Source organism: Falco biarmicus, chromosome 3, assembly GCF_023638135.1.
Source record: "Falco biarmicus isolate bFalBia1 chromosome 3, bFalBia1.pri, whole genome shotgun sequence".
Taxonomy (NCBI): domain Eukaryota; kingdom Metazoa; phylum Chordata; class Aves; order Falconiformes; family Falconidae; genus Falco; species Falco biarmicus.
Genome location: NC_079290.1, coordinates 46,363,624 through 46,382,783, shown reverse-complemented (window position 1 = coordinate 46,382,783; position 19,160 = coordinate 46,363,624).

Sequence of the window (19,160 nt, the reverse complement as noted above, 5' to 3'; positions counted from 1 at the left end):
ATTTCATATCTCTGTTGTTGCTGACTGGGTTTGCAGATGATAGGGAAACTGTGGGAAAGGCAAGTGATGAAAAGGAAGGGGTGAGCTGCTCAGTGGAAGCAAGTTTTCAGACAGTCACATGTAATGTCACTCAAGTCAGCTCTCTGTGCAGAGGGAGTCACCAAGCTGTGAAAAAACAGCTCAGATCGGTACAAGTGCGTATTGTGTGGCAGTGGGCTGCAGTGCTGATGTGATCCTTGGACTTACGTAGACAAAGTGATCTTAAGAGCTGAAAAATTATATTCCCCCTTCAAGTGGCATGAATCCGACACTTACTACAATCCCGTGTTACTGTTTTCTCTGCAGCCCAAGGAAAATGTTTAGAATTTGGAGAGCACTCAGGGAAGAGTCATGACAAATACAAAAGGACAAGTAAACATACCTTGGAGGGAGATGGGGACTGCAAGAGCTCTATCTGTTCAGCTCAACAGGGAGCAGATAGGAGTATGCCTTTGGTCACAGTCCACAGCCAACTGCAGGGGGAAAACAGGACAGGATAGATGGTTCTTCGGTCTGGATGTGAATGTGTAGATCTTTATCCAGTGCCGAGAAGCTGAGGACACACACACAGTCTGTGGTAGTTAAACACAACTAAATTGTTTACCAAAATCCGTGGTGAAGTCATCTGGAAAAATCTCAGTTAAGATCACATGTTCTTTAAAGTGTTTTTCATTATGGGCAGGAACCAACACAGTGAAGTCCTGTGGCTGATCGCTGAGTCAAATCTTACCCACAACTTTCTTCCCTCCAGTCCAGCATATTTATTTCACTGTCTGGCAGGAGATGAAAACCCACCATTTTTGTACCTTCTGCACACAGAGAGCCTCTTAGAGCCAGGAGCTGTTCTATTTGCTTGGGATAAGCAATTAGTACCGGAGTCATCTCTCCTATGCCATCTGCTCATGGCTCAGCATTTAGGACTGTGCCTGCACCTGCAGCAGAGCGTGAATCAGATAGGCTTGTACAGTACAGGCAGGAAGGCAGGTTAAGTGATCACAGTGGTATCTTCTCTCTAGATAATCTTTGATTCTAGTTAAACTAAACCGAGTGGCTTTATTTAGTACCATTCTTTAGCGGGACTGGATGGCACGCCAAGATCTATTTACTTAGTAGCACCAGAGGCAGCCTTATTGAGACAGCCTAAGAGCAGAACAACCTTACACATAATAAAACAATTCGTATTGATGGGTGTGCACTCTGAGTGCACCAATGGGCCTTATGTGCCTTTACCAGACTTAGTGCCCCGACAACATTTTTTCCTGATAACTTTTCCTTAACTGTAGCTTGGAGATGATTTAGATTCAGTGGAGCGACGCTTTCTGGGAAAAAATCTACTTTTAAATCTCCTTTACTTTTATCTTTATACTTCTGTTGTATTTTTCTTTATTTACTAGTTCCGGAAAGTGGTTTATGATAATTTTTTTCCCCTCTCTCAGGGTCTGTGTGTGGTTATCACCACATATAATCTTTGCATAGCACAAGCATAACAGCATTTTAGGCAGTTACATTAAGGACTGGCTGCTAGTTATCTAGTCCTATCAAATATGAATTTCAGCTAAACACTTAGCTGTTGGAATAAAATAAGGATCTTTCATAATTTCTGTTTTCTAAATATTGTGTTCATAGTATTATAAAAGCCTGTATTCTCCTCAGCTATTTGTCTGTACTGTTGTAAAGCCCAGCTGTTCAAAAGACAGCTGGACAATGACATAGTGTCACTTCTGTAAATCACTGGGATACAGGCACAAAGGAGGGCACACACACCACATTGCATTAGTAAATGCTTTAATCTCAGAAGGGTGGGAAAGGATCTCTTGAAAAATTCTGCTCTTTGGCCAAAACTGGGAAATGCGTTCAGACTGAAAACTGAAAAGGAAGATTACACTGAATTCTACACAGTCTGGGAAGGAAGGATTAGATATAGGTAGAAAATTGGGTTAGATTCCCAGTCTAGCCTAATTTCCAAGTTAAACGCAACAGTCAAATATTGTGGTAATGCTGCCTAATCCCAAGGGCATCTGCACATTTTACACAAATGGTTGTTCATAGCTAGAGCTTCACTTCAAGAATATCATCTCCACTACTTCTACTGAGGGAAATCCTTTAGTCCTGTGGTGGGGACATTGTAACTTGGGGTGGGACAATGGATTGGTGTCCTTTTTGGAAATGGCAGAAAATGGACTCAGGTTTTCTGCTTTCTGGCCAAAGACTACTGGGGCTGCTGTCATCTGCGAAGAGGGATTGGTCCCTCCTGAGTGCTTTTAGAAAGCAGTTTGGAGAAAACCCAGTGTCTGACAGTGTCTCTTGGCAGCACAGAACCACGTGCTAAAAGGGAGGAGATGAGCAGGACTTCAGACCTACTTCTGTCCTCAGGTTCTCCTAGTAACTATCCAAACTCTCTCAGGCTGCTGAAAGCCACTGTGAAAGCTGTTCCGAGACACCTACCTTGCCCTGAGATTGCACTGAGTGCTTATCTGCCTAACTCCACGTGAAGGCTTTCATTTCAGGAGTCTAGATACATAAAAAGTAGGAATCTGCTTCAGCAAACTGCTGAGCTTTGTAGCCTCAGTCTTCCTCTACACCTCATTAAAAGCCTGCAGCAGAAATTGTGCTTGCTTGATATATAAGCATGTAGGTTTTGTACCGTTCAGGTGAATAAAGTAAAGCCTATAATATGGACAACATTTGTTAACATTCTGTGAGGGACTGCCATATTGACCATGGCCCTGAAGTAAATGGCCATGACATTTCCTCAAATATACAGAAGGGCTTGAAATCCTTAGAGCTCTTACAGAACACAAACTAGCAAACCTAATCCATTACATGGAAAAAAATTCAGGCCTGCCCTTTCCCCATTGTTGTTTGGCTGGGTAGATCCTTTTCTCCAATTTTGCTTTTTGTTCTCACAGTTTTCTGAGGCTTCCCAAGCTCCCACAGCTCCATACACTCTTTCGTTTTATGGACAAAACATGGTTGTCCGTATGACGTCTCACCTACTGATCATGTTGCTTCTTTCTCATGTTGCTATCAGATCGCCACACCATGGAACAAATATGTAACAAAACCTGTTTTGTGTGATTTTTTTTCTACACTGTGGGATACTCAGGGTGAGAAATTTCCTCACCAGAACCTTTCTGAGATATATGGGTGTCCTTCAAGAAGGCCAGGAATTAGAGGATGACCACCTTCATCAACCCACCTTTTGTACCGTCTACATCCTGGGGTTAGGTTTTATGTCCTATGATGACCAATGCCTCACAAATACATATATTCTTTGCCCTTGCTGCAACGCCGATCCATGTGCTGTTTAACAGACCCTTGAGCACAGACTCGATGCAGCACTGTCTCTGTAACAGTGCCGTTAGTGCATGTGGCAATGTCTCCACTGCACAGCCAGGGAGTTAATTTTTCATTGAAAACTACAAAACTCTTTATTTGGATCAGACTTGGATTAATTTGTCAAACCAGAGTCACAGGGCTGGCTATTATCCTTTCCAGGGGATGGTGATTAGATCTGTACATAGGTTGGGGGTCTAATCTCTGTCTTATACAGTAATAATAAATATTATAGCCTTCTTTGCTTTATGTTTTTCTAGCTGTGCAATCTGTCAACCAGTTTATCTTCTTTGCTAATTAGGCTAGGGGCTTTGGGGGAATTATACTGCAACTCCTAAATCTCTTCCTGATTAGCTTCATGTTTACCTTCATCATTTGATTTGATAGTTTTTACTATTATTTTAATACAGAAGAATACAATTATTAATACCCTTGGAGGGGGCATTGGTGCCTTGACTGTATAACAATGGTGTCAGCTGCTACCCCCTTGCTGTGCATTCCCAATGCTGAAAGTGGCTTTAAATACCAGTTGGAGAACTGCTTCTCTGTGCTTCCAGTTAGTGTTTGTAAGTAGCTGTCGGGAGGGCTGCTTTCTCACTTGCATTACATTCTGGAAAAGCGTAAAGAAACAGATTTGTGTGGTAGATGTGGGGATTTATCCCCTGTCGGAGCACTAGCAATGGGGACTGAAAGGCTTCTTTATTCTGCCAGGAGAGAAGTTTTCAGCTGGAGTGGAGGCACCGCCTGCCACACTGCATGATCCCTGAAGTAAATGAGATGCGTCATTTGGATAACCATCAGTTGGTGACCATTGGATTTTGCCTTTTGATGGGAAGTAAAGACAAAGTTTCCCAAGAAAAACTTTTGCCTTCTTTCTTTGGGAACTGAGGACTGTAAGCAAGGGACTACGTAAATGCTCACTCCTCAAGGAACTGTAGAAAATATAAAAAAGACTCTGAAAAATGTTTTCTAAGTTTAAATTCTGAGGTTATGAAAGAAAATGGCAAACTACACGTAAAGAATCTTGGAAGAAAATATTTTCTATTTAGCTGATAATAGCTAAGGGCAGTGTTTAGATGAGTCAAGGAAAGGGTGCTCTGGAAAATGGACATCATAAAAATGCCCCTTAGGGGTTCATGTCAAAAGAATCAATAACTTTCTCAAATCAACCCAAAACAGGAAATGAAATGCAAACCCACAAAATCTGCATTGGAAAAACAAAAATTCAAAGGAAGTGAAAATTACATTTCCTACAGAAACAGTGCCCTGGCTGCAGGGAACATTTACAAACTCTTCTGTGTTCTCTTTTTCTGGTTAAATGAGTATCTTGATATGCTGTATTGTTTTTGCATGGTCAACAGCTATAGGAAAACATACTTACATTGCAGGCAACTAAAAGCATCTATTGAAAACTTCATTTTTATATTTCCTGATTTTTTTTTTTATTTGAACTGTGAAAACATAGCATAATATTACTACAGCTGCTTGGATTTAATAAAGAACTGAAATGACACAGAATCAAGTGAGTTGTGACAAAGCCCTGTAAGTGATGCTGGTCTGGTTTACAGGCAAAAGGAATGTGAAGAAGTGGGGAAGCACAGGATCATAAAATCCTAGTTTGGGGACGTGAGCTTAAAAGTACCACTGGGGCCAGGGCCATCAGGCGAATGAAGAGTTTGCTCTGCCCTGAAGGATACTCATCTCTGATAGTTCCAGCAGCAAGAAATTATGGTTGGTGGGAGCAGGGTGGGGGAGATGAGGAGGCACAGCCAGGGTCATGAAGCTCTATGTTAGACCAGTGTCAGCATATGCAGGACACTCTATCCTGTGGTACTTGGAGGACAGAGGAAAGAGGAAAATTAAGCTAATATCTTAACAACAAAATGTTGAGTACAGTGGGTACTCCAGGTCATTTTAGTGTATTTCCTCCTCGAGTCCAAAATCTAATGGATTTGCAGTAACTTCAGTCAAGACAGCTTAAAAATTGATGAAGGCAAGCTTGGGGTGTACTAATCCTGGAGATGAAAAAGGGGAGAAAAGTTCCCCAGACCAGCTTGTACGTACTCTGCGCAGCTCAGTGCCTGCAGCAGGGGCTGAAAGGAAGATGGGGAGCCAGGGACAGTGTCTTCCTGCAGGACACCAAACCAGTGTCTCTGGGACCTGACAGGAGCAACCAGACTGTGAGCACAGGAAGGGTTGCCAGAGGGGTCCATGCCAAAAGGAGATAAATGTTCAAAACTCTCCATCTTGCTGCCTTGACCACAGCCAGGCAAATTTGGGTGTTTCCATTTATTTAAAAAAAAAAAAAAAGGAGTGACCTAGCCACCTAATTCTCAATGTCTGTGATAATGAGGGTTTTGGGTAAACACTTTTTGGAACTTAAGCTTCTTAGAGCATTAGGGAGAGGAAATCCTCAGATGTCACTTGTACTGTGCCTGCTTACTTATTATAACACAATGTGTCATGGAAGTGCAGTGGATGGCTACTCCTGAGTGTAGCGCAATAGCACACTGCGATGGCCATATGTGGGGAAATAAACATCTTAGTAAACTCCTTATCATGTGACCAGTATTGAGTACAAATCTACAGAACAAGAAAAGCAGCCTTTTGTGCCATGAGATTATTTTTAACTTGAGTTTTCAAGTAGCTATCAGAGATTACCTCTCATCTTTCACAGCATGAATTTCATGTCCATATTGTTAGGAAATACAGAACAATATGGAGAGCGCAAAGGAAGAAAGGAGGAATTAATGTACCTAAATCAGCTGAGTCATGACTGAAATACAAAAAGGAATTCTGAAGGGTTGACATTGAAACAGTAATGGAAAAAATCCCTCAACTATAGCTACAGGGTTACTTACTACAGTGTTTTTGATGGGAATTATGACAGGGTTCCTGGGGACTCTCTTGCTTCAATTAATTAAACTCACACTGAAAGGACTACTTCAGCCCTTCAATGATTTTTTTTTTCCATGGGAAAGTAGGAAAAGTGATTTGAAAATAATTTAGTGAGCTTTTTTTTTTCTTTTTCTGAAGTTGAAGGCTTTGAGTGGAAACCAGAGCTCAAGCCACAGACCTGAGTCTGGGAGCAGAGCATGAGGTGAGAGGTGAAAGGCATGGAGGGGAGGGCAGTCCTGCAAGTAAGAATCAACAAAATCTCTCAAATGTCATCACCTCTCATATAAATTTGTTCTCCTTTCTTTTTTTCTGTATTCCTACTGATTTTCACCTCTCACCCTTAATTCACTTTTGTTTCTGAGCTGCAATATGCTTTTTCAAGAGAAATTTGAAATTGTTTTGTTATGTTTTGCTTGCTTATTTTATTTGTAATTGAGACAAAAGGCTAAGTGTTCCTTTCCAGGCAAAAATCACAGAATCACAGAACAGTCAGGGTTGGAAGGGACCTCTGGAGGTCATCCAGTCCAGCCCCTGCTAAAGCAGGTTGCTGAGAGTTGTGTCTGGGTGGGTTTTGAATGTCTTCAGAGAAGGAGACTCCACAGCCTCTGGGCAGCCTGTGCCAGGGCTCTGTCACCCTCAAGGAAAGAATTTCTTCCTCATATTCAGAAGGAACTGCTTTCATTTCAGTTTGTACCCCATTGTCCCTTGTCCTGTCACTGGGCACCACTGAAAAGAGCCTGGCCCCGTCCTCCTGACACTTGCCCTCCAGATATTTGTATGCATTGATAAGGTCCCCTCTCAGTCTTCTCTCCTCCAGGCTAAACAGGCCCAGCTCTCTCAGCCTTTCCCCATGAGGAAGATGCTCCTGTCCCCTCGTCATCTATGTAGCCCCCCACTGGATCCTCTCCAGTAGTTCCCTGTCTCTCTTGAACTGGGGAGCCCAGAACTGGACACAGCACTCCAGATGCAGCCTCACCAGGGAAGATAAGAGGGGGAGGATCACCTCCCTCGACCTGCTGACCACACTCCTCCTAATACCCTCCAGGATCCCACTGGCCTCCTCGGCCACCAGGGCACCCTGCTGGCTCATGGCCACCAGGGCTCCCAGGTCCTACTCCACAGAGCTGCCTTCCAGCGGGTCTGCCCCCAGCCTGTGCTGGTGCGTGGGGTTGTTTCTCCCCAGGTGCAGGACCTCACACTCGCCTTTGTTGAACTTCATGAGGTTCCTCTCTGCCCAGCTCTCCAGCCTGTCCAGGTCCTGCTGAATGGCAGCGCAGCCTTCTGGTGTGTCAGCCACTCCTCCCTGTTTTGTATGACCAATATGAATCATGCTAACTCCTGTGAGCACTCGGAAGGGTGATAACTAACTCGTTGGAGCTGTATGGTCTTTCAAAACAGTCTGTGATTCTCCAAGACATCCGTCTAACTCCTAAAGGAGATACCACTCCCCAGATTTTGCCCCATTCCATTTTCTCACAAGAAAGACAGTTATTTGAAACTATCTTCCTTTTTGAAACAAGTCACTTAGCAGTGCATTATTTTTTTCTTTCTGAAGTTGGACATACGGTAGTGCATGTGGTAAGTATGAAAAGAACATTGGGTGATAAGAAACATACAATTAAGCCCATGAGTGATAATGAACAGATGCTTCTCTCCCACAAATGCTTTCTCATATCAATTGAAATCTGGCTGCAAGATTTTATCAGTTCTAGGAGTTTACTCAACTTTAGAGAAAAAACGTGACCTACCTTGATAATATCCCATATGGTTATCTCTTGCCCCAGGGCTTTTACCTTTGTGGGTAGGTTCTTGTTGTTTCTGTTAAACTGATTTTGCCGATGTTGGCAAAATTAAAAACACAACCGCATGTTACTTCTTGTGAGTTTACAATTGACAAAGCCAGTGCACACATGCTAACTGATGGTGGATGTTTCTCTGTACTCTTACTAACTACTGAGAGATTTTTCCTCTAATGGGAGTGGGCAAAGAGAAACCCAACCAGTTTGTATCAGCAACATAAGCAAGGAAATGCTGGCGAAAGTAGTTTGCTATCATATTTGATCCAGGGCAGCCAGGATAGGATGGTTTCCAGCAACAATCTGTCTTTAACATGTTGAAACTTCACTGATATTACTGCACTAGTATTTATTACTGCACAGCAGAAGTGCCTGAGCAGAGATATGGACCTTTCACACGGGGACCTACACAGGTCTCAAGCAGGCTGGATAGCTGTGAGCCCTTGGAGCTGTGGGGTGGTCAGTGTGGCTGGGTGGGCAACGTGGCAGCAGGGCTAGCCTGGTGCCTGCACCCACCTGCTCTCCAGCTCTGCCACTGCTCTGCTGTAGAGCCACCAATCAACTATGAAGTTCTCTGTGTGCCTGTTTGGTCCTTCCTTTTTACTTGTCCTGATGTTTTAGATTGAAACCTCTGTAGGTGAAGGATGCATTTTATCATGTGTCTGTCAAGTGCCAGTCTTGGCTGGGAAATCTCAGCACTCCTGTGTTATGAATAATAATTCCAATAATAAAGGCAAAGCCTGACCATCTGGCTGCTATTATGGTAATGTCTTGCTCCGTGACAGTAGGTCACTGTGCAGCTGCTTCTCTGGCTCATTCTGTATTGGAAAAGACTACTCTCTGGCTTTGGGCTATGTCTCCATGGCTTGAAGATAGAAAAGTCCTGTGGTAGTGCCACCTGTCCTAGGTACGGAGGCTGATAAGAAGCCCACTGTAAGGAGAATATCACTCAGGGTTGTATACTGTGATACTCAGCTGCAAACAACAATTAAGCCACTGGTTTCATCCCCAAAGTGAGAAACAGTCACTGCTTCCAAGTGAACATCTTCTCAGATCACTCCATTCATGCCTGTCTGGTGTCTGGACAACATGGCCCATCCCCAAAGAGTATGAACTTTCCGCTTTTATTCAAGCATCTGTGGGTAATGACAGGATTATGACTTAGTAGCAAACCTCTTCACCTTCCAGTCAGCTCCATCTCTGGCTCCTGTGACATGAGTTAGCTGACAGTAAGGTGTTGGTGTGTCCTCCCTGCCCACCTAACTCCATTTGCTTCTTGCAGATTGCTGCATTCCTGGTTGGCATACAGCAGACCCTTCCGTGCTTTGAGATCAAGATACCACTATAGCTGTGAGTTGCAAAATGAAACAAAACATAAATTAGAAATTACTTATAAGTGCACATTTAATGTTGATCAGAGTTTTCAAATGTGGACTTTTTCATATTATAAGATGAAGTGTGACTCGTGATGATAATTCACGTGGCTGAATATAGTGCTACTGATAATAATACTCGACTGGAAAACTGTGAAATGCTTAGCCTCACTGTCTATTTTTTTCTTCCATTAGCTGTTTTATTTTATTCCATCTACAGTTTTCTTTAGTTTGTACAATATGTTTGGCACAAGCTACATTAAAAAAGTGCTATTGCATTTGAAAAATGATTTTTACTGTCTCAGAGAGATAGCTTGCAAATTCAAAATTGAAATTAAAACTCCTTTCCCCTCATATGCACGTACAACTCCATAATAGACAGGGACCTGAGCATAACTGGACGAGCAAGAATAATTTCAGTAGTCTTTCCTGCGAAGACCAGCACCACTGTATGGCTGATGCCTTGCTCACAGTGCTGGCCAGTGCATCTGCAGGGCCATGTGATCCCAATGATTCCTTGCATGAGGCACAGAAAAGGTGCAAGGGATGGATGTGTCCCTTTAGCTAAGCTGTGGCTGAAGGCACACACCAGAAGGACCCATCCTGGGACCCCAAACCAAACAGCTTAGTGTGGTCCAGCCCCCAGCCCAGGGCCAGCCACCCCTCAGGCAGGCTGGCTGCATCCATACCACACAGCCTCAGCACAGGGACCCCAGTAACCCCACGGCAGCCTGGATCTGCAATGTGCAGATCAGTTTGTGTGAAGGTTTCCTTTCTCAAAACCCATGATGAAGGTTTTATAGCATATGGCAGGAAAGGGAGGCTGTGTGTGGTCACGGGAGTGGGCCGCTTCAGGCTGATGGTCATATGGAGATAGTGCTGGAGTACTGCATAGGGCTGGTACCATCTTGTCCATCCTCAAGGACAAAACTAAAGGGTTTCTTTCCATAAGGAAATGGGCTTAAAATCACACACAGGCCTAGAGTGAAGGGGAGCTTCACTCCAAGAGAGACCCCAGGAGTGAGCAACCACTTAAAGCAACACAGATGTCAAGGACCAAGAGTGAACTGGTGAGCTAAGTTACTTGGCAACATTGATATATCCTGTAAATCGCAAATATTTAGGAGAATACAGTTTATTTACTTGTGGGTTTTTTTACCACTGATCAGGCCAAGCTTGCTCATATCCAGAAGTCATAACAGGCTGTAATTTTTTAAATCCCCATGGAGGGCTTGTTGCAGCAGTGTCCTCAGGAGAAAGGCGGGTTCTCTGTGTGGCCCAAAGCAGGTGGAGCATTCACATGTCATATTGCAAATTGGATGCTTTATTCCTTTGGGAGCACTTCCTTTGTGTGAGGCAAATTAAATCTCTGGCTTGTCTGAGGACAAGGCAAGAAGACTCTGTTTTGAGGACAAAGGGGAATTTCAACCCTCTCTTGAAACACACCTTAATCAATTTTAAGTGTTTGCTTCTGCGCCTTCACCTATTTTATCTGTTTTATCTTTTGAAAAAACATGCACCATAGCATGGAATTAAGGCATTCATTCAATAACATTCTGTGCTTTTTTTCACTCATATATTTCTGCAGTCTATGTTGTTTTTCTACTTTTTAATTCAGTTGTATTCAAAACAATGGCAGAAGTCCCTTTAGTCTGAATGGTAGAGGATGAGGCCTTGCTGGAGGAACACTTTCTTAGGTTTCTTGATTTGCATGTGTCTCTCAAGAGGAAATCTGATTCATTTTGGGAAAGGCATGAAAATCCCGAGATAAATTTATTTTCCCAAACAAGATAAAAGGAACCATTTGGAAAGTAACCAATGCAGGCAAGTCAATTACACCAAATTATTAATATGAGGAGTTACATTTTTTTCTGTTTGTAAATATGCAGCATGAGTCTGATGTTTAGAGAGATGAAGTAGCTGTTTCTTGATATGCAGCTAATTAATGAATGGTTCATTGTAATTCAAGTAATAGCTCTTCAGAGGCTATGCAGGTCATGGTTTGGGTCCATTTTCCCTGACTGGATGAACATTATTCTTTTAGAATCTATTTCCCTGGTACAACTATTCACTGTGACAAAATCATAGTAATGATTATTTGCTGCTATGATGAGAGTTCCTTTCGTTAGAGCATGAAGGGAAGGGAAGGGTGAGCAGAGCCAAAGCAATGTGCTGAAAAACTTCCATACAATTGGAATACAATTCCATACAATTGGAATACAATCCTGTACAATTGCAATACAAGTCCATACAATCCCAGACATGGAGACGGTTCTTACTCCCTCTCAGATGTTTTACATGTCACACAATGGTCAGTTTTTCAGGTGTGACTGAAATAGTTGGCAATGGCCAATGACCCAGCTTCAAAGGCCAATGACCCATTAGACTTCAAAGCATGGAGAGTGGATGGAGATAAGAGCAGAAAAATGTTGGGGGAGAATAATAAATGAATAGGTAGCTCAGCAGATTTTCCCATCCACTTACTGCTGCATTGGTGTGCTGATGCAGAATTTTTGGGTGTGGAAATCTTCCAAGAGGCAATTATTAGACTCTTTAACAGCCTGTGAGAGGTATCTCCCATAGCGTAGATGTCTGCTGTGCTCCTGGGTCAGGTCTCCAGGAAGGCAGGCAGTGGAGCCAAGGCATTATGGTGGAGCAGTGCTGCCAAGGAAGGGACAAGATCTGACGTTTAGCTGCTGTGAAATGGAAAGCCAAGAATGTAATCAATGACAAAAGTAGTTCACTAGCTTTTCACCTGGGAAAATGGATCCACATCCATTGAGGAGCATCAGATGGGACAGTTACCCACTCCTGTTGTAATGACTCCGTGGCAGAGGTCTCTTATCCAACCCTCAGTGCCCACAGAGGGGAATGCCTGTGCCCCAGCTATGGCCCATGGCTAAGTGATGTGCTGATGTTTGGATTATTTGGGGAAAAAAAGAACCCAGACAACAAAAGACTCCTGTTTGCCACTTTCCTGTCCAAATTTTTCTCTTGATGCAGGAGGTGCATCACAAAAATAAGCCTCGGATCAGCAGTTATTTCTGACCCATAGATTATGTTTGCTTTTGTTTCATATCACAGGGCCTTGTGGCTGTCTTGGCCTGCCTTAGGTTTTCCTGGTGCTGTTCATTGAAATGTTTTATTTTCCACCATTGCCTGTAGGCACTGACATGGATTAGCATTGGCAGCACAAGGCAGGGGGCTTACACACCCTGATGCTCACTAATTACAACCTCCTGAACATCCTAACAGCTATAATAATACAGTGATGTATATATGAAGTCACGGTCTGTCAATGTATTGCCCCTGTGGTGTAAACCCTGCAAGCAATATACTCATGACTGGAAATCCCCTTATTGCATGGAGAGTTTTGTTCTTTGGAGTGGTTTCTATTTACATATCCTCAGGTTCTCTGAATGTCCAACAGAATGCGATACTGCACAAACCCATATCTTGAAGACACATGAGGATGCAGTTTTCTTTCTTTTCCTCCTTCATTTCTTGCTTCTGACTCCCTTACCTTCTTTTTCCCATAGCTACTTGCCAACGTTTTTTCTGGCACAGTGGCTGAAGTACCCAATCTGGGAAAACACGTATAAGGTTTATTTGTTTGTTTTAACTCTCTGTGTTAACAGTTAATGCATTTAACTTGCAAAATACCTGTCAGGGTCTAAATATGAGTTCAGGCACCTAACTTCTTGTGTGTGAGTTGCTACGTTGCCAGTGGTGAGGTGCAGTGCAGGGGAACTGCATTAGTACATTTAGTCCTAAATGAAACCCCTTAACTTTGTGCAGTGCAACTATAGGAGCTTCTTCAACCAGTTGATCAACTCCTAATAGACAGAATTACTTCCTAGTTGTAGTGCAGACATCGGTTTTTAGGCTCTGCAAGTGCTGCAGAGAAGTTGGCAGAGTGCTTTTTTTCTTACATAACATGTACATTGGAAGTGCTGATCCTTCTCCGCTGACTGCAGAGGGAGGTTCTTAACAATGTGCCTCCATTGGGTGCCAGAATTAGGTCCTAGTGCTCTGCATGACCAATGGGATGGGTACTGGACACCCCTGAGCATCTGGAGAGCTCTTCTGAAATGAAAGAAAATGGCAGATAATGTCTGCTCTGGATCAATGGTGATGACTGTGTTAATGAAGAGATTCTGGTGTTTTCTGTGTCCTGCTCTGCTTGGCTCTAAATGAGGTCTTTGGATGACAAAGAAAGATCTCACAGAATTAAAATTACTCATGTATGCCCTCCTAACATCCCCTCAGCATGTGCCTAGCAAAGCCACATTAATTTCATTGCTAGGGGGAATTCCCTACCTCCAGAAATGGGAGTGGATTTGCCTGTAGTAGCAATTAGGGTTTCCAGTAGTAAACCCTCTCCGGTTTTCATACACTGAATGTATTCCTCACAGTAATGATATAAAGACAAAAAAAGGAAGATAAAGGGTCTGCATCATTATGTGTGACAGAACATATACACTGCTTTTGCAGAGATTGGCATAATCATAACTAATCTCATGGAAAACTGTAAAAACATAAAGGTTGTATGAAAAGATACATAAATCAAATTTATGAAGTAATTTTATTGTGCTTTTTTGGATGTAAATTCTTTTAGAGGACTCATCAACCAATTATGGTATGAATCTTATTTGATGATAAGAATGATGATGATTAAAATATTAGAAACTAGTGAAAACTTCACTTCTGGGGAAAAAAAAAAAGTTAAAAACAAGCCTTGAGGCTAAAATGTTAAAAATAGACATTTTTTGTATGAAACCATTTGCACGAATGAAACTAATAAGTTTTTATCTAAACCATCTGGTGGAGGAAAAGCATTAAAATGTAAAGTCACGTATTGAAGCCCCCAGAGACTTCTTTTGAGTGCTATATGTTAAAAAACATATATATATATATAAAAGGAAAACTGTATCTTTTCTTTCATTTATCTGAGGCTTTGCTCCCCAGAGTCCAAGATTTAACCAGTCAGCTTTGCTTTGGCAACCAATACACTCCTGCTTGTCTTTGCATAAAAGTTGCGCCCTCAATATAATGCAAACTAAATTAATTTCAGGAAAACAATCAGTGGGTTAACGTCTATGATTTCCTTGGGAGGTTTTTTTCCCCTTAAATAAACCTCTACAGGAAACTCAGATACAAATGACGTTCACTTTTGCTTTTTCTGTACATGTAAAACCAGGCTGTGAAACCCCAGTTTAAAATGGCACAATGTACTGTAACACAAGGTGTGTAACAGGAAGCAACCAACAAAGACTTTCTCACCCCCTTTCCCAATTTGAGGCTAAATAACCGTGATCTGCTGGGCTTTCTTTCTGTCCTACGTGTAGGGGATTTTGTGTGAAAAAGAATTGCAGACAAACCTAGATTGAAAGGGATCTCTGGAGGTTTTCTGGTCTATCCTATCCCCACAGCCACAGCTGGTGCAACTTAGATGGAGTTTTCCAGGGCTGTCCCCTTGAGTTTTAAGTATTTCCAAGGACATAAATCCCACAGCCTCTCTGGGCCCCTGTTTCAGTGTTTTCAAACTCTTATCTGGTGATTTTTTTCCCCCCCAACATGTAATCAGAACTTTCCTTATTTCAGCTTGTGGCTATTGTCTCTTGTCCTTCATGTATGCCTCCAGAAAGATTTGGGCTCCTGTCACAGCACTCTCCAAACTATCAAGCTGCAACAAGGTCTTTTACCATCTCATACCAACACACTCTTCATGCCCGTCCCTCTGCTGCCTTCTCCTTATCTAGGACCTGCTCTCTCTTCCTTGGCTGCCCAACCACTTAACAAACCAGCCACAGCTGCCCCTCATCTACATCGGCCAACCCACCGCCCCTGAAGCCAGCCCACACCTGTATGTTATCAATGCTAATTAACCCAGATTCATCCCTCTACAATTCCCCCTTTTTTTTTCTTCTCTTTTTACATTTCATACCTTATGTTTTTAACAATCATTACAACCTTTTTACAAATAAATTTTTCATACAGTCCTCTAAATCCTCTACAGGCTCTGTGTTTATAAAGACGCCCTAGGCAGTTACACGCTGCAGTAAGAGCTCCCCTTGGATTCCTCTCCTTGAGACTAACCAGATCCAGCACTCTCAGCCTGTCCACCTGCGCCCTGTGCTCCAGCCCCTGACAGTCGTGGTGGCCTCCACTGGATTTACTCCAATATGTCAATATTTTCCTTATCCTGGGATCACTTTTGGAAATGCTTTCACCTCTGGGCTCAGGTTCCTTCCCAGTCCAAAGGTGACAACAGTACAAGAAGACAGGATACTCTGTTTCTGGCTTTTGATCAAATTGTTCTCAAAAAAATTCTCTCTGGAGAGTTGAGAAATACTCAGCCTTGCAAATGTATCACCCATGTACTGCAGAAGCATGACCTTCCTGCCAGGATCAAATTGTGTGACTATCTTCAGTCTGTTTGCAGAAGGCAACTTCTGCTGGGGACTCAGGTGCAGGACAGCCCCGTTCCACTGCTATGAGTCTCCTCAGTGTGCAGGTGTAAGTATATGTAAGGTGCTTTGTTAAAGCTGACGCAGAAAGTCAGACAGGTAAAGGACTTTGTTGAAGTCTAGGGAGAAATTCTGCAAAAACAGAGAGAGACATAAAGAAGTCTGAGGGGTATGAACAGTATAGTCAAAATTCCAGTCTCACAAGCTTTGAAATTTTAATCAAAAATTCCAGCAACGTGAAGCCAGAGATTACTCAGACATCTCTCTCTTGTTATTTTAATCTTTATAAAGTTTACAGTTAAGTTTGAAAGTAATACTTGACTGTACACTTATGACTTAAAAGTGGAAAACTGCTAAAGACAAATAAAACCTGGAAACCTCCCCCTATTTGTTATTTGTAAAATCTCACCTGAGTTAATGTTGTCCTTGTGGATCTTAGCACTGCTTCACAGTTTTTGAACTTTATTTCTGACTAAAGCAGAAGACTGTTTTTCAGAACTCTCAGATCTCAGCTACTTTTCCTATAAATTACTCTTGTCCCTGGGTACATCACTTACCTCCTTTCATATTCATCTCTTTAACAAAACCATGTAACACATGCTTGTATGCCAGAGGAGTGGAGAGGCTCAGCTCATTATTTCAGAACTCTGAGCAGAAGTAGATATCAAAACATGAAGGCTTTCTCTACTAATTAGGGCATCAGCCTTATTTATTCAAGTGATGACATGCTTTTGAATGAACTTTGGAACTTCATGTTTCTATCTAAGCCATGCTATGTAGAGAGCAGGAAAAATCTTTCTTGCATCTTCAGTATTTAACAATATGACTGCACTGATGACATAAACATGGGTCTGTGTTTCACTGTGAAGAAAGTCAGTGTTACAAAAGCAACCTGTGGACTTTGTGTCTGCAGAGGGCTTACCCTGGCACAATTGCTTTGCTGGCATGGTAAGGGGAACAGCCCCTCTGCCCCTGCCCTCAGCCCTCAGCCCATACTGGAAAGGCTTTGGACCTTTTTACTTCCACTGAAACCAAGCTTTTTGGGAGCACCAGATCAGCATATATGCTGTGCATAGACCTGGGAAGTTCTAGACTTGATGTATCAAAGTATGAGAAGCTGATTATTCAGTAGAGATTTTCTTTTTCTTTCTTTCTTTTTCTTTTCTTTTTTTTTTTTTTTTTTTAAGTACTAGAGCTGTGCAGATTGTAAGGAAAACTTCTTAGAAAGCTAGTTTAGAGTAGCATCTGAAACATGTGATTCTTGGAGCCTTCAGAGACTTCTGCATTATAAAATATGTGCCCAGCCTTCCATGAAACAGCAGCGCATGGAATATCGACTACTTATAGGTTTGATTTAGCTAAAGAACACATGTTTTACAAAGGTATCCTTTTTTGTTCTAACATCTTTTTTTCAAGTGGTTGTGCATCCACCATGCTGCTTGGTAAATTCAGAATTAAAGGGAAAAGGACTTCACTTCCAGTCTGAAATTTTCTGACCTAAACTTCCAGCCTCTGGACATGGCCACGAGTCTTCTGGTTCTGCCTGCTGTGTGCACTCAGTATCTGCCGACCGCATCCTCACTGCTCAGCTGGCCGGCGGTCTGGGAAACACTGGTGTTCTAAGGGTTACTGGATTACAATTGTTCTCTGCAAACAAAATTCACATCTGTTCTGACAACTTATTTCAGCCTAATGCAACTTGAAAAGGTCGAGATTAATCCCAGAAAATCAGACTTCTATTTGAAAGGCCAAATCAACTTTAATTGTAACACATGGCTATTTGTATTGGCGTTTAGCTGCAGCCGTTTGTTTATCCTTCTTTCCATTGGTATTATTTGTTTCTGAGCTCGCTACTAAAGCCCACAATGCAAGCTGAAATGTTTTAAGTAACATAACAAAAATAACAGCTGACATCTTTCCTTTTACAGGTTTCCATTGACCTAGGGTATTTTGTGTGCAGCGCTTTTATAACTTTTGTTTTAGTCTGGGGGGAAAAATCATAGAAGGAAATGTTGGCTCATTTTATAAAGATTAATGGTGTCTGCTGTACTTTCACACACCCCTCTAGCTTGTTGGCTTTACCCATCAGAGCCCAGGGAGGATGAACCACTCGCTCTGGAGTTCTGCCTCCTATCAAACTTTGACTTGATGGCAGGAGCTAAGGGGTTTAAAACCCCTTTGTGTTACAGCAGTTGCAAGCTGTGGTTTTGTGTGTTGGTGAGGTGACTAACAGGAGCACCCTTCCCTTGGCGTGGGGGACGGGTTGGTGTACCACCTCTCTAACCACTCTGCCGGCTCCCGGCAGCTGCTATCAGCTCAGCCATCGAGCCATCAACTGACATCTGAGCTCTCCGATCCCCCCAAAAGTGACAGGACAAGAGAGACTCATTTGGCAGTACTTTGCTCTTGCTGTTTGGCCTGGAGAAAGATACTCAAAGTGGTAAGATTGTTTAGCAACAGCTGGCAAGCACCCGGGTGCGAGCCTGATTTTCAGACATGACAGGCACTTACAGGAATGTTGCCAGATACAGCTGTTTAAAAGCCTTAATAAACAGCAAGTCAATACTAATCTTTGCCAAATTAATCTTTTCCTTGACAGCCCATCAGAGCAATTATGCTCAGACTCGTTGTAAACACACAATTGTCAGAAGGTAAGGATCTTCTCTGCAGTATACTGTTGATTTTTGCACACACCTTGTTTTCCAAATAGGAAGGTTTCCTTTTCTTTTCCCCTTCTTCTCTTTCTTTTTTTTCCTCTCTTATTTTATTTGCTAGCCAATTACATGTTTGCCAGCTTGGTATTAGCCTGAACAAAATTTCATTGTAAAGTGTCTATCGCAGAGAGCCCTTAATAGAATGTGAAATGATGACAGTTGCAGGATCCATGCAGATGCACATTTGCTGGTGGGTTTCTCTAATTAGGCAGTAACTGTGACAGACTCTGAAATGTTACAAGTCATTGTTCTCACTTGTCCTCTTGTTGGTGGGATAAGAACTACATTTGAGTTGTGATTTAAAGTGCTGCTGGGTAATAATAAAATACATGACTTTGCAAAGGAAAGCAAATGCTGCCTGCAAGACCTGACACAAAGCACCTCCTGTTCTCCAAGGTGCTCAGCACCTCCTGCAGCACTGCCAGCACACTGCTATACTCACTAAATAATATTTTATTTAAACATAAAAGGGCTTGAAGACACCAGGTAAATAATTAACGGGGCAATGGTTGTATATCTGTCTATCTATCTACA